We start from the raw sequence: 16,520 nt of genomic DNA, 5'->3' as shown, positions 1-16,520 counted from the left end.
ATGACAACAAACTCACAACAACTGAACCTAAAAAATAAAAACAAAAACAAACTAAGCAATCAACTGGAACAGGATTGGAATCACGGAAATGGAGATCACATGGAGGGTTGTCAGTGGGGAGAAGAAGGGAGTAGAATGGGGAAAAAGGTACAGCAAATAAGAAGCATAACTGGTAGTACAAAATAGACAGGGGGAGTTTAAGAATAGTATAAGAAATGAGAACTTATATGTACAATCATAGACATGAACTAAGGTGGCAATGCTGGAGGAAGGGGGGCTGCAGGGCAGAGGGGGGGTAGAGGGGTGAAAAAAATGGAGCAACTGTAATAGCATAATCAATAAAATACACTTAAAAAAGAGGAAGAAGGTAAGTTTTTTGGGCATTTAAGAGGGCAAAGCATTAAGTTATGGTGCAAAAAAGAGTCTGCCATATTTGGAAAATAAGAAATGTGTATTGTCTAAGCACTGTCCTGTACACTTGAAAGTAATATAAAATAATACTGAATGTCACCTATAGTTAAAAAATAATAAAAATACACATAATTAAGTCAAAAATATTAAAAAACCCAGAAATTAGATGTGTTAAAGTGGAGGGGTGCATGCAAGTGGGGAGGGAATAATGATGACTATGGTGTTGAAATAATAGTGATGTGGTAAAAGTGATAATAACAGAAGTGTAATTGCTTATACTTTGTACATTTTCTATGTCTCAGATTTTCAACACAAATTCTGTATTAAGAAAGTGGGACACTGGAAAGCAATGGAGAACCAACTGAGGTATTTAAGGATGGAAGGAAAAAATAAGAAAAATAAGATAAAAAATATGAACAGTAAACTGACAACAAACTCACAGTTATCAACAACTGAACCTAAAAAACAAAAACAAACAAACTAAGCAAACAACTAGAATAGGAACAGAATCACAGAAATGGAGATCACATGGAGGATTATCAGCAGGGGAGTGTGTGGGGAGAGAGGGGGAAAGGTACAGAGAATAAATAGCATAAATTGTAGGTAGAAGATAGACAGGGGGAGGTTAAGAATAGTGTAGGAAATGGAGAAGCCAAAGAACTTATTTGTACAGCCCATGGACATGCACTAAAGAGGGGGAAGTGAATGCAGGTGGGAGGGTGTGTGCAGGGTGGAGGGGAATAAAGGGGTGGAAATAGGACAACTGTAATAGCATAATCAATAAAACATATTAAAAAATAAAAACAAAAAATAATTGGAAATTTCTAGTATAAGGAATTCATAGCCTATTTAGAGTTTCTGTTTGATTATAACTTCCATTTACTACAATTTTAGCTTGGTCTTGCCCTGTCATAGTTCCTCATGGCCCTCCATTACCTTGGGACTTCTCAGAGTCAATTTTCTTTTTTATTGTTGTTCAAGTATGGTTTTCTCCATTGCCCCTCACCACTCTCCCCCACCCCACCCACCCGCACCTCCAACCCTCAATCCTATTCCCCTTTGGCTTTGTCCATGGGCCCCTTATGCATGTTCCTTAATGGCCCTTCCCCTTCTTTCCCCCTAGAATCAATTTTATTCTCTGTATTATACTTCTGTTTTTATTGCCAATTATAAGACACTTGGTTTCTATGTATTTCACACCTCACATTTCTGAGAATACAAATCTAATTTTCTTAGCTTGTCCTGATTTTCACAGAGTGGTTTGTACTAGGTCACCTCATAGGTAATCTACTGGATACTGGACTCAGAATTTATTGACTATGAATTTGTTGATATTGGGTCAGGAGCCCAACTTAGTACAATAGACTATGACTGGTATTTTGGGGAGAGGGCCAACAGCTTCATTTGCAGAAACAGTGAGTAGAACAATTTCCTTTAAAAGGGGCCAATAACTTAGTAAACCTTATGATTAGAGAGTAAAGTTATGTGAAGCTCAAGTTATTGCCCCTCCCCCCATATCCTGCATTCATCATTGCTGGGACCATGCTCATTAGCCTGGAGGGTACAGTAGAAGGACAAGGGAGAGTAAAAATGAAGACATTGGGACCACCACCCCACAGCTGCGGTCCTGCTGCAGCAGCACGGAGGCCGAGCACTCACACCAGAAGCCCTAGGTGTGGAGCACATCTGATCCCACTGCCCCAGCTGCAGCAGCAGAGGAAGAGTGTGCTCCCACCCAATGGGGCCACTGATGCTAAGAGGAAGGCGGAGATGCCCCCCACAGAGGAGAGCAGCAGAGCTCAAGGAGTCAGCAATCCCCAGAAAGACTTAACTCAGTGGCGGGGCTGACTGCCCTGAAGAGACTCTGAGAGTCCCTAGCATCTAGGGCAGCAAAGAGTGAGAAGGTGGTGTGTAAGTTACCCCTAATTGGTGCACCTCAAGAACAGCACAACTTGTGGACTAAAGGCATAGGCCGGGTGCAGAAGGGCACTGGGGTCCCAGCAGTGAACTGAGGAACTGGGCTGGAGGCTGGACAACTGTGAAGAATGCAGCTCAGACCTGGCCCCCATCCCCACAAAACCACAGGGAGAAAGAAAAGTGAAACCAATCCCCTCTCAGCCTGCTGCAGCCAGGAAGACCAGCAGAACTGGCTTGACTGGTTTAAAGAGAGCAGGAGGCTTTAAATTTTTTTTTCCTTTTTCCTTTCTTTCTTTCCTTTTTTTTCTTTTCTTGTTTTTTAAATTCCCACAAGTGAGGCAATAAAACCTGGAGCCGTGAAAGGACCAGAGTTAGACCCAAAGAGGGGTCACCCCAACAACTGAGACAGTGAGACAAATTTCACTTTGCTACTCCAGAAAACTTGCAAGTTATTGTATATTTATATTATTATTATTATTTTTAAATTATTTTTACATCTTTTATTTTATTAGTATTATTTATTTCTCTTCTTTCTGTTCAGTATTCTTTGCTTTGTTTGTTAAATTCCATTGTTTGAGTGGTTTTCCTTGTTCTCTCTTTCACAGTGTATTGTTAATTAACTGTCTTTCACTTCACTTGTGTTCCAATAGTACAGTACTCTATGTCCTGTACTTCTTATTCTTGTTATTCAGATCACATATATTCTGTCATATGATTGTTGCTCTATTACTATTGTAAATAATTGCTGTTCCATATAATTGTAAATACTACACAGCACCCCTCCTGGATCTTAGCTCACTTCACTGTTTCCAGAACTCTATTACTATTGTGGTTAACTATTCTGTCATACATTACACATATTTTCTATCCTTTACTCTCACTTTGCCTCATAATCTGACCTTCCACAAGCTCACCACTTTCTAGATCCTACTCACAATCCTTCCTCCCACCAACAAGAGTCTTATCTTTTTCCCACCCTTTCTAAAAAATGGCTAGTTGGGTGAACACTATACATATCCAAAAGATTTCCTGTCTCTTCTCTGCAAGTTGGTACTTTAAATACTACAGACTACACTTCCACTGTCTTAATCCATTTTGCCTTCCCCCTCCAACTGATCACAAAAAAGAGTAGGTGGGAGCTCTGAACACCAGTATACCTGCTGGAAGAGAAAACCCACCAACAAAGGAACCACCAATAGCTAAGAACAGAAGAAGGTGAAGGAGGGAGTGAAGCCACACTAACTCAACACAGGACCAATCTGGAAATACAACTAAATGGTGGAGAAATTACCCAGGACAAACAACTGAACAATAGTGAGAGAGAAGCCTCAAAATCTCGTACAGACAGAAGAACCAGCCTCAGTACAACCTGCTCACACCTGCACAATAGAATACAAGACATGGTGGATGGAGTGACCCTCAGTTAACCAGCTGGAGGGAAGGACCCACCAAAGAAAGACCCAGCAACAATCAAAACCCAAAGACATACAGAGAGCAGAGATAAATGACAGCTGAAGACCAGCAATCTCAGGGGATTAAGGAGACTGCACCACTGAATCCCACAGGTATTCATAGAAGTTCACACCATAAACTCAGGGAGTCAGAATGGATTAATTAAGAAGCAGAGGCTAACAAGAAGAGTCTCACAAACAATGGGAAGACAAAGAAACAATCCCCAAATGAAAGGAAAGGAGGAAACCTCAGAAAGAATGCTAAATGAAATAGAGGCAAGTCAACTATCAGATATTGAGTTCAAAGCAATGGCTATAAGGAAGCTTAATGAGCTCATAGAACCCAAAAAACTACAGGGAAACTACAATGAACTCATTGCAAACTACATCAACATGAAAAAGGAAATAGAAACTATCAACAAGTGCCAAGAGGAAATGAAGAATACAATTTCTGAATTGAAGAACACAGTAGAGGGAATCAAAAGCAGGCTAGATGGCCCTGGCTGATGTAGCTCAGTGGATTGAGTGTAGGCTGGGAACCAGAGGGTCACCGGTTTGATTCCCAGTCAGGGCACATGCCTGGGTTGCAGGCCAGGCCCCCAGTATGGGATGCATGGGAGGCACCCACACATTGATGTTTCTCTCCTCCTCTTTCTCCTTCTCTTCCCTTCTTTCTAAAAGTAAGTAAAATCTAAAACAAAAAACTGGTTGTCTTTAAAAAAAAAAGCAGGCTAGATAAGGCAGAGGATCAGATCAGTGAGCTGGAGGACAAGGAAAAGGTAGAAAAAAACACCCAGCAAGAGCAAGAAAAGGGAAAGAGACTCAGAAAGAACAAAGAGGTGCTAAGGGAGCTGCAAGACAACATGAAACATAATACTGTCCATATATAGGGATACCAGAAGGAGAGGAAGAGGAGCAAGAGATAGAAAACCTGTTCAAAAAAGTAATGATGAAAACTTCTCCAATTTGATGAGAGAAAAAGTCACAGAAATCCAGGAAACACAGAGTCCCAATCAAGAGGAACCCAAAGAGGCCCACTGCAAGACACATCATAATTACAATGGAAAAATTCCTAGACAAAGAAAGAATCCTAAAGGCAGCAAGGGAGAAACAGGAAGAAACATACAAGGGAGCCCCAATAAGACTAGAAGCTGACTTCTCAATGGAAATGCTCCCAGCCAGAGGAGATTGGCAAGAAATATTCTAAGTAATAAAAACCAAGGCCCTGCAACCGAGACTACTCTATCCAGCAAGGCTCTGAATTAAAGTGGAAGGCCGAATAGGGAGCTTCTCAGACAAAAGAAGCCTCAAAAAATATACCTCCTCCAAACCAGCTCTGCAAGAGATGCTAAAGGGGCTGCTGTAAGCAAAGGAAGGAACACAGTGAGTAGAGAGGAACACAGGTATGAAAAAATGGCAATGAAGAAGTATCTATCAAAAATAACCTTAAATGTAAATGGATGAAATGCTCCAATCAAAAGACATAGAATAGCTGAATGGATAAGAAAGCATGACCCACACATATGGTGCCTACAAGAGACCCACCTCAGAACAAAAGACCTACACAGACTGAAAATGAAGGGCTGGAAACAAATATTAGAAGCAAATGGACAGGAAAAATAAAAGCTGGGGTAGCAATACTCATATCAGACAAAATAGACTTCAAAAAAGAGACATAAAAAGAGACCCAGAAGGTCACTTCGTAATACTCAAGGGAAAAATCCATCAAGAAGACATAAATATTGCAAATATATATGCATCCAACATAGGAGCACCCAAATACACAAGGAAAATCTTTGAGGACTTCAAGAAAGATATTCACAGTAACACGATTATAGTAGGGGATTTTAACACCTCACTACCAAAAAATGGATAGTCTCCCAAACAAAACATCAACAAATATATTGTGACATTGAACAATGTCCTAGATGAAATGGACTTAACTGATACATATAGATTCCTTTCATCCCTAAAAGCAAAATATACATTATTTTCAAATGAACATGGAATATTTTCAAAGATAGCCCAGATGATAGGACACAAAAGAAGCCTCAACAAATTCAAGAAAATTGAAATCATATGAAACATATTCTCCAACCACAGGGACTGAAACTAGAAACCAACCTCAAGAATAAACCTCAAAACACTCAAACTCATGCAGATTGAATAGCATGCTATTCAAGAATGAATGGGTCAAGAATGAGATCAGGGAAGAAATCAAAAATTTCTGGAAACAAATGAAAATGAACTCACAACAATCCAAAACTTATGGGACACAGCAAAGGCAGTCCTGAGAAGGAAGTTCACAGTGATAAAGGCCTACCTAAAAAAGATAGAAACATTTCAAATAAACAACCTAACCCTATGCCTACAAGAACTCATGCAGCAATATCTTCACTGATATGTCCCCTAAAGCAAGGAACATAAGAGAAAGAATAAGCAAATGGGACCTCATCAAAAAGCTTCTGCATGGCTAAAGAAAAACAGCATTCAAATGAAAAGAGAACCAACTATATGGGAAAACATATTTGTCAATAATATCTCAGACAAGGGTTTGGTCTCCAAAATATATAAAGAAGTCACATGACTTCACTCCAGGAAGGCAAAAAACCCAGTTAAAAAATGGGCAAAAGACTTGAACAGACACTTCTCCAAGGAGGACATACAGAGGGCCCAGAGACACATGTAAAGATTCTCAGCATCACTAGCCACCAGAGAGATGCAAATTAAAACCACAATGAGATACCACTTCACACCAGTCAGAATGACCACCATAAACAAATCAACAAACAAATGTTGGAGAGGATGTGGAGAAAAGGGCATCCTAATGCACTGTTGATGGGAATGCAGACTGGTGCAGCCACTGTGGAAAACAATATGGAATTTCCTCAGAAAACTAAAAATGGAATTGCCTTTTGACTCAGCAATTCTGCTGCTGGGATTATACCCTAAGAACCCTGCAACACCAATCCAAAAGAACCTATGCACCCCAATGTTCATAGCGGCACAATTTACAATAGCCAAGTGCTGGAAGCAACCTAAGTGCCCATCAGTATATAATGGATCAACAAACTATGGTACATTTACACAATGGAATATCATGCAGTGAGAGAGAAGTAGCTCCTATTCTTTGTGACAGCATGGATGGAACTGGAGAGCATTATTCTAAGTGAAATAAGCCAGGTGGTGAGGAACAAATACCATATGATCTCACCTTTAACTGGAACATAATCAACAAAAGAAAAAAGCAAGCAAAATATAGCCAGAGACACTGAATTTAAGAAAAATCTGACAGTAACCAAAGGGGAGGTGGAAGGGGATAATGGGGGCAAGAATTTTCATGAACTAGTATAAAGGACACATAGACATATCTGAGGGGGAGGGTGTAAGCAAGGGAGAGAGGGGAGTTTGGCTGGGGCGGGGGGGGGGAATGCAGACAGCTGTAACTGAATAACAATCAAATAATTTAATTTAATTTGATTTTAGTGCTGCTCATTGTATTTTAAATTTTTAAACTTTTCTACTTACAAACTCAACTGGATCCTGAAATACTGAATTCTTAAATGGAGAACCTAGGTCACTGATCTAGGACCACCTGAAGGATGTGAAGACTTGGTTCTAGTGTAGCAATGTCACTGGTGTGTAAAGTCCCAGTAGGGAGTCATGTAACTGAAATACAGCTTCAGCTCTGCCATAGCTAAACTGGGGCCCTTGGTCTAATTACAGACACAGTGGACAGAAAGAGCATGGACTCATGTCAGAGGTACACAGAGCCTCTGGCAAGGGTCAGGCACTCTTCTTTGGTGCTGCCACAATGTTCTATGTGATTCTAATGTTACATTTCCAAAAGATTTCCATAATTATTATGTTTATGCCTTTGTCTTGTCTACTAGACCCTTAGCTCCTCAAATACAAATAATGATATTAACTAACACTTACTCAGCATTTATTCTGTTCCAGTTATCTCTGTGATTTTAGTATCTTTTAAATTCCACAGTATCTGGCACATGGTAGTCACCTGATAAATGTTCAATAGATGACTAGATACAAGAATAGATAACATTTGTTTGAATCAGAAACTTAGCTTAGGGACTTTGAGCAAATTTCTTGAGTTTTTTTTTTTTTTTTGAATCTTAACTTTCCCATAACACCTGGTACCTACTAGGCCCTCAGTAGATTCATTTGACTTAAATGTCCCACTTCACCAAATTAAGGGTACAAAATAGGTTATAATGTATTATTGTTCCAAGATTTAGGTCTTTGGCTCCATATTTCTATATTGAAAAGTCCATTTAGCATTCCTGCTTAGATATACAGTAAGCACTTCAAGATTTAGGCTCATACATGACCTCCTGATGACTGCCTCTTGACAAACCTTCTCCCAGTTTTCTCCATCTTCAAGAATGGCACCATCTAAAAGAAAAGTGTAGGAGTCATCATGGACTCTTCTATTTCCCTCTCACCTGACATCCAGTGCACTGGAAAACCCTCTAAGTTCTTTGTGAGTCTGATCCCTTCTAGCCCTCTCCACTACCCCAACCCTTGTCTGAGCTACCCTCATTTTATGTGTGGAAGATTGCAGTTTTCTCCTAAATAGTCTCTGTTCTTTCACTCTTTTACATCCACTCCTCTTTTGGTCCTATGGATCCAAACCACCCCTAGCTTCTTCTAGGAAAATGGTGGGTGGAGTGGAGTGGTGACTTATTCAGCTAAAAGACTGTGAGGGGTGTGTGTGTGTGTGTGTGTGGTGTTTGGGGAGCTTAGGGTGCTGGGAGGCAAAGATGTTTATGAGAAGAAAGGTCTTATAACAAGGCCAAGAGAAGAAATCCACAAATGGGAGCAGGCAACCCTCAGGAAATAAGCAACCACAAAGGAAGGAGAAGGAAGAACCCCTTAAGGTGAGCTCAGCCTAGAAGGCATCCATTATAATGTGCTCTGAATAGGCTGGAAAGGCTGCTCTGCCAGAACTGCCCTGTCCATTCATCAAGTTCCATGCATTTAATTGAGCCCCTAATACCAAGCATTTCTGAATATAGGCTCTACTATCCTACCCTTCTGATATGAGTTAAGGACATGATAGTAGGTTTGTGATAAAACCATCAACCTCAGAAAGGAATGGGGTCTAGTTCTTGACCTTTTCTCTCAGGAGGTTCTGTGTGTCCTGGATATATTTACCTATCTTCCTAGAAAACCCTGAATTCTGGATGTGGAGGTGGGGTGGTCTATTGAACCCAAGCTTTGCACTTTATGGGAAATTACTTCCTCTGTCATATGAAGATCTAATTAAGGGCTACTGTAAAAGATGATTCTGATGAGTATTGATAAAGGCTAAAAAGGTTATCATAGATTACTGGATATTTCAATACCCATCAGTGATCTGTTTTGAGATTTTAGGGAAGAATCATGCTGACCTTTATTTTAAGTCCCATTGCTGTGAGATGGTCAGTACTGAATTCTACAGCTTCATGTTGTACTTTTGCCCATATAGATTCCAAAATCCTTTCAATTGGAAATACTGTATCAGTTCTGATCCTCTTACACAGGAAGTAAAATGCTAGATGGAGTTTCTTGGCAGCAGACCTTGGCTTAATGTGGATAAGACTCTGGCCAAACATGACTTTCCAGTTTTCAGAGTATATTTAGTCAAGAGCTGTGGTTTATTTTGTTCCTTGAGCTAAATTGACATTTGTACAAATAAAAATGTGAAAAACCATAGCTGCAGGCTTAGGAAAGAGCCAGTAAAAAGAAAAGAGAGAAATTGTGTTTATAAAACCAGAGGGTTGAACTATTCTTCCTTTATATGATCATTCTCCCATTCCTTGGTCCTTCTTGGTTGGAGTGCCACAGCCAGTACTATTTGTGAGCCACCTGTAAGGAGCCAGGAGGCCAGGAGCACACCCTCTCCTGCCCTCCTTTCTTGGTATTGTTATGAGCTTTAAATCAATATACAAAATTTATCTAGAGCCATAGAAAGAAAGTATTTCACATTTTCTCTTTTGGGTGACAATCGAGCGTGCTCTCTCTTCCTCTTAGCCTCTTGTCAGAACCTGGGAGTTAATGACATAATACCGCTTCAATGTGTGCTTCAAGTATGTGGACCAGGGTGCGCTGTTCAGGTGAAAGGCTTAAATACTTAAGAAACAAAATTTTATGCTTAGAGTTGTGACTCTTTGTGTCCAAGGACTATAGTTTTCCAATTTTTTTAGCAAGTAAAATTGCTGGGATGCTTGAATCACAGAATTGGTAGTGATTTGGAGGTAATCTCATCTGACTTTGTAGAAGAAAATACATCGATTATAGAAAATTTTTTCCCTTTTGAAAACTGGCATTAGTTCTCAGATTTTTCCCCTAAAAAGATGAAATCTACAATAAATAAAAACTTCCTGGTTTTCTCTTTTTGCTAGATAATCTCAGTGTGATGGTAGATACAAGTAGTCAGAAAAATCTGCCTTCACTCTAGGACACAGAGAGATACCAGGGGATCAGCGCTAGCCCCATTATATTATGTTTTTTATCCTCATCAGTTTTTCTTCAGCCCTCAGCCTTAAAGGCCACTAGGGAGTCCAGGAGATGAAGCTGAACCATAACAGTCCATCTGCAGAGGGACTCTGATATTCATGTGCTGTGGTCTTTCCTCCTGATGGAGCTCACCAACAGCCATTCAAGGCTGTTCTGATGCTGCACGCTTTTGCTCTGTAAATAAAAGAGAGCTGAGCAAACTGCTTGACCAAACCTGAATCAACCCTCCTCCTCAGATCTTAGACCCTACTCCATCTCTGGCCTAATTACCCCTTCATTTCTGACACACTGTGGCCCACCTCACTGGAAGCCAAGCTGAGACATGCAGAGGAGTCTGCAGGTTGTAGAGAGTTGATCCAGCCCTCTCTTTTTTTTAGTCTTCACTCGAGGATATGTTTATTGTTTTTTAGAGAGAGAGGAAAGGAAAGAGAGAGAGAGAGAGAGAAAAAGAGAGAGAGAAACATTGATGTGAGAGAGAAGCATTAATTGATTGCCTCCTGTACACACCCCCAATGGCTGTTTCTTGCCAAACCTTTCCCTAGATTGAACCTGTAACTTAGTCATGTGCTGTGACCAGGAATTGAACCCATGACATTTTGGTGTATGGGATTATGCTCAAAATGACCGAGCCACCTGGACAGGGAAATCCAGCCCTATTTTCATTCCTCTCTCTCTCCTCGCTCCTTCTCACGATGCATTTGAGAAGGCAGTGCAGTTAGAAATCACACATCTTTAAAACATGCCCTTTGTAAATCATCAACATCTGTACTCACAATGCAGGGAGAACTTCACCCAGAAATGGCCACCTGCTCTCAGAGCCCAGTCCCAGGAGGCTGCAGACAAAGGAGAAAGAGGTTCTCAATTGTGGGCAATGGCAGACAAATGGCTGTTGAATCTGTTGAGATGTGAGGATGATCCTAACACCTGTTCAGGCCCTCAGAGGGCTGTTCAGAATATGCTGGAACCTCTAACCAAGCTGTTTTCTTACTACTGCTGCTAGCTTTCTTTTTTACTTATTAAAAAATTTTTATTGTTATTCTATTACAGTTGTCCCAATTTTTCTCCTGTGCTCCCCTCTGCCTATTCCCCCCACCCCCACCCCCCACCCTGCCAGAGTCAATTCCCACACTGTTGCTGTTGGCTTTTTAAAACCTGCCTGCTTTCTTGCTTTACATTTCTATGGCATTGTAACAATTATGAGGATCTTAAATACATTACTGCATTTCATTCTCATTACCATGAGAAGTATGTAGCATTGTTAACCACTGTTTTATAGGCCTAGAAAAGAGAAAATTTCAGAAAGGATAAATGTCATGCCCAAAAGCAAACCCAGTAAGTGGCAGAAGCCCCACTGCCAAAGATCTGGTTCCATCTTCTTGTCATACTCACAGCTCACTATACCCTGTCATCTTTCTATAGCATAAAGCAATGGTTCTCAAAATTGAGTATGCATCAGAATCACCCAGAAGGCTTGTTAAAAGCATAGATTGCTGGAAGGCACCTCCAGAGTTTCTGAGGTGTGGGATAGACCTGAGGATTTGCACCACGTAATTATGAGGCTGGTCCAGCCGCAATACTTTGAGAACCACTGATATCTAGAAAATTGCTTTTCTAAGGTGTACAGCTATTGTTAGCTCATTTTGGAAGACTTATTTCCACATATATAAAGTTTAGTGTCAATGTACATTGGGCAAAGGTGGTATAGAAGTCATTGCTCACTGATGCCTCCTCTCTTGACTCTGCCTGGGCATTCCTCTCATGCTTAATAACTTCCAGAGGCATCTGAAATTACTGATAGAAATCAAGTTCTTTTCATCTCTGAAACAAAGCCCATTTCATGATACGTTAGCATATGGGCATAAATTAATTTGTGGGGATGTTTGTAAATAAACCTATAAAATCATCTATATATTTCATTCTTCTAGTCTCTGAAAATAGTTAAAAAGTTTATATGTTATTTATTTTGTAGCTTAGGAAAAGAAAGGAACACACTCCAAACTCTGTAAAATGAAAATGTAGCATATTTCATTGGGTGTCTAAGTGTAGAGAGGCAAAAGATTACAGTTTAAGATGGTGAAATAGTAGAATATGTGCAGTGGAAGAGCAAGTCCAAGTCCTGACTTGCTCATTTAATTGGCCCTTCCTTCTCCAGATCCTGTCTGAGTTCCTGGGCCCATGTGCACAGAGGAGACAAAGATGAATAACACAGTCTATCTATATGGTGAAGGAGCTCAGACAAATAAGGAAGGTACATTCACAGATATATGTGGTGAGATAATTTTAAATTAAAAACTTCTCTCCCTGGTCACTGCATTTTTCTGTAAACCCTTCTCCCATTTAAGCAGCTGGGCTGGTCTGTGCTCATTCACTTAGGGAAGAAATGTGACAGTAGAAAGAAGAGAAAAGAGGAGTCACTTCCTGGCTTCTGGTTTTTAAAGTTTTATCTTTTGTGGGGAACAGAAAGGACTCGTGATCTATAAAAAAGAAGACAAAATGAGACAAAACGAAAGGAGACAAAACGAATATTACCCCTCACCTCCTCCATCTTTCAGACTAGAAAAGGATGGCTTGGAAGAAAGAGAAACAGAATTGGAGAACTGATAACCCAGTGTTGGTGTATCCTAGAGAGAGGGTACAGGATTGTTCTAGTGTGTACAGTTTTGGGAAAGTGGCAGGACCTGATAGAAGCAATAGCAGTGTGCCGGGAACTTTATCAGCAAGATGATTTCCTTGTGCCTAAAATGGCAGGGAACTTGTGCAGACAATCTCTGAGCCTGAAGAACATGGGGACAGGTCCTGGGGTAACCCAAGTTCAACTAACATGGACCAAAAATCTAGGGCCAGGCAGGGTGATGGACATCTCAGCTTTCATTGATAGACAACTTCAAGGACCTTTGATTTCACCTCTGTTATTGATTTGGCACTTTATGATCCCACTGGAAATGATGATGTCTTGAGCTCAAATTGAGTTATGCAAGAAGTAGAGAAAGTTATATTCACTTGACATAGAAGTTTATAGATTGAAATTCAAGCCTAACATGAGTAAGTTATGCTATGGAGCATGAGGGTCATGCAGAGAATACCCTGGTACAGTGGTAACTCAGAGGAGGCAGTGACAGATCCTCAGAGGAGATCACCTAGGTGGAGAGGATATGGCTTGAGCTAGGTGTTGGTAGATAAATGCAGATTCAATAATATTTTCATGTTTCAAAATATAATCTTGCTAAATGCAGTTTTTCTAATTACAATATTTTATAGAACCATAACCTGTGCTTAGTGAGAAATTACTAGAGATGCATCTCATATGTAGTATCATCTTCTTTCTAACAATTCCATGTATCATTAAGGCCAAGATCAACTTCTTCCCAAAAACTTAGTTGGCAAGCCCCACCCACATTAATCTTTCTGTTTTCTATGGATATTTGAAAAGATTTTTAGTTCTGCATATTTTCTGACTTTAGATCATGCATTATGTACCTTTGTTCTTTGATTTATTTATTTTATTCACATTTTCCTATATGGTTCATAACTCTTTTATAATCAAGGTTTCATTGAGTTAAATATTCTCAAAGGTTGGGATCAGTCAAAGGTTCCACTTTTTAAAAAGTTTTCCTAATGCTTACTAAGAATTTGTGTGTGTTAAAGCTGCTCTAAGTGCTATGCAGACATTATTGTAACTCTGTGCGGCACAGTAGGTGTTATTGTTATTTCTGTTTTACAGATGAACACACAGGGTGAGTCAAGAAACCACAAAGGACAATCATCAGAACTGAAATAATGAAAAAAAAAAAGACGTATGTGTAGTTTCAATCAGAAAACAGGAAAAATTTGCCTTATCTCACTTAGCTAAGTATCTTTCTTTCTTTTTAAAATTTTGGACTGTACTAGCATCAGAATCTCAATGTGGATTGATTCTCTTTTCATATATGTGGGTTATTCTGAAGTTAATAATCTAGTAACTATCTGATGGCTCGACCCTGTTATTCTCAATTAATCATTTTGTACAAGGCCCCGGCAGATAACTGTTATAACTGCAGAGCAAGTTCAAGTATGCCCTGGTACTCTTGCAATGGATTTTCTCATGTCCCCATGGGAGCCTGGGGAAGCATTCCTTCATTGAGAAGGTTCTTGGTGGTCTGTATTTCTGTCTGCATAAGTCCATGTTACCCACTCAGGCCTTCCTCTGACAGATCGCTGTGTTCACCTCCTGTTCACCCAATGGTTGAACCGCCATGGGGTTGTGGAGATGGCCAAATGCATGACATTTAACACTGGACTGATGAGATTTAGAGGAGTGTATTTATCACACATACTCATAGCCTGAGTTAAGAAGATCCTGTATGACACAGGGCCACAGGTGGGTTGAACTTGGGTACCAAATGAACAACCATGGGCTGTGGAAGGAAGGCTTCATAGTATCAAGAGGGTGAAGTGGCTCTAGGTTCATAGTAGGAAGAACAGTGGTGGTGGTAGTAGGATATGGTTGGTTGGTTTAATTCCATGGGCTGTCAGGGAACAGAAACCCTCTTAGTGGTAAGCAGTATTTTCACCAGGCCCTTTAGATAAGAATTGTTTGGCTACAGGATCTAACCTCTGGGATCAGAAGGGAAGAGGAATTGTGTTTAGGCCTTTGGAGACCATCCCAATTTTACTATATACGAAGGCAGCCCTTAACACTGGAACTTCCTGATAGGCCTTAAACCACATGCTATGCAATGCTCCTGTGAAGGGTCTCACTTTATTAGCCTATCTTTTTTAATTTAAATCCTTACCTGAGGATATTTTTCTTTTTTCTTTTTGCTTTTAGAGAGAGAGGAAGGAAGAGAAACATCAACGTGAGAGAGAAGCATTGATTCATTGCCTCCCATATATACTTGGACTGGAGAATGGCATGCAATAGGGGATCGCACACACCTGCACCCAGACCTGGGATGGAACCTGTAACCTAAATATGTGCCCTGACTGGGAGTTGAACTTGCAACCCTTTGGCTATCGGACCACACCTCAACCAACTGAGCCACACTGGCCAGGGTGCAGCCTATCTTTATTTATCATATCAAAAGCACAATCTCAGATCTCCTTGTGGCTGGCAGCTCCAGGATCTGGTTATTCTGAATACAGAATGCTGGCTCTTCAGATTCTTGCCTGAACCTAATCTTAGAATAGTTTCTTTCAAGGTGAAAACAGAGATCACTGACACTTGGGAGAGGAAAATCTGAGGGACATGTTCATTATTCAACCCTCAAATCTCCCCAGGATATGTATAGTAGGTTTTAAATATAGTATTCCTTAAATCTAGAAAACTCTAGACTTTCTTTGATCTGATTACCCTGAAGAGTTAGGGCTCTTTCAGTCTCATGGAGGAGAAATCTATGAGATCCACTTTAAGCAAAAATGGACGAGATTTATTAAAATCATATAGATTGTTCTTGGAGAGTACAGATCAGGGAGGCAGCTGACCCTCAGGAATGAATGAGAACCAGAAGCTGGATGCCTACAGCTTTTCCAGACTTTACCCACCTTCCTCTCTCCTAAAGTTAATTTCATTTCTCTTTCTCTGCAGACATTCTTATATGCCTTCAGACCACTTGGTAAAAACCATGGAGACTCTACAGAATAACACCTGAATTTTCATTTCCTTATTTCAATAGATAGGACTAGACTGAAATCTCTTAGACCCAAATGGAAATTTCATGGAAAAAGGAAATCTGCTCTATTTATTTTGGGTCATCCATGGACTGACAGCACTCTGAAACCAGTGAGTCTGGATCACCTTTGACAAAATTAAGCCAGTATCCTTGGCTATATCTGTGTGAATCAAGAAGGTGATGGATGAGCAATTCGTACAGGAAAGGCTGGGCTGACAACTTCATTATGTTGTTCTTGCTTCCTCCAGAATTACTTTTACAGAACAGAGCTACATTGTCATGATGTCTGTGGTCTTCAATGCCATATTTTGCATATGTATTTTTTTGTGAATAAAGATAGTTTCTTTCTAATTTGGAGTTCTTTAATTTATTTTTCTTGCCTAAATGCATTAGCTAGAAGCTCCAGTACCATATTAAATAGAAGCGGTGAGAGCAGATATTGTTGTCTTTTTTAAATTATATTTTATTGTTTATGCTTTTACAGTTGTCCCAATTTCCCTCTCTTCCCCTCCACTCAGCACCCCCCACACCCTCAAGCAATCCTACTACTGTTCATGTCCACTAGTCATTCATA

Source organism: Desmodus rotundus, chromosome 4 (assembly GCF_022682495.2).
Source record: "Desmodus rotundus isolate HL8 chromosome 4, HLdesRot8A.1, whole genome shotgun sequence".
Taxonomy (NCBI): Eukaryota; Metazoa; Chordata; class Mammalia; order Chiroptera; family Phyllostomidae; genus Desmodus; species Desmodus rotundus.
This window is presented reverse-complemented; position numbering follows the sequence as displayed.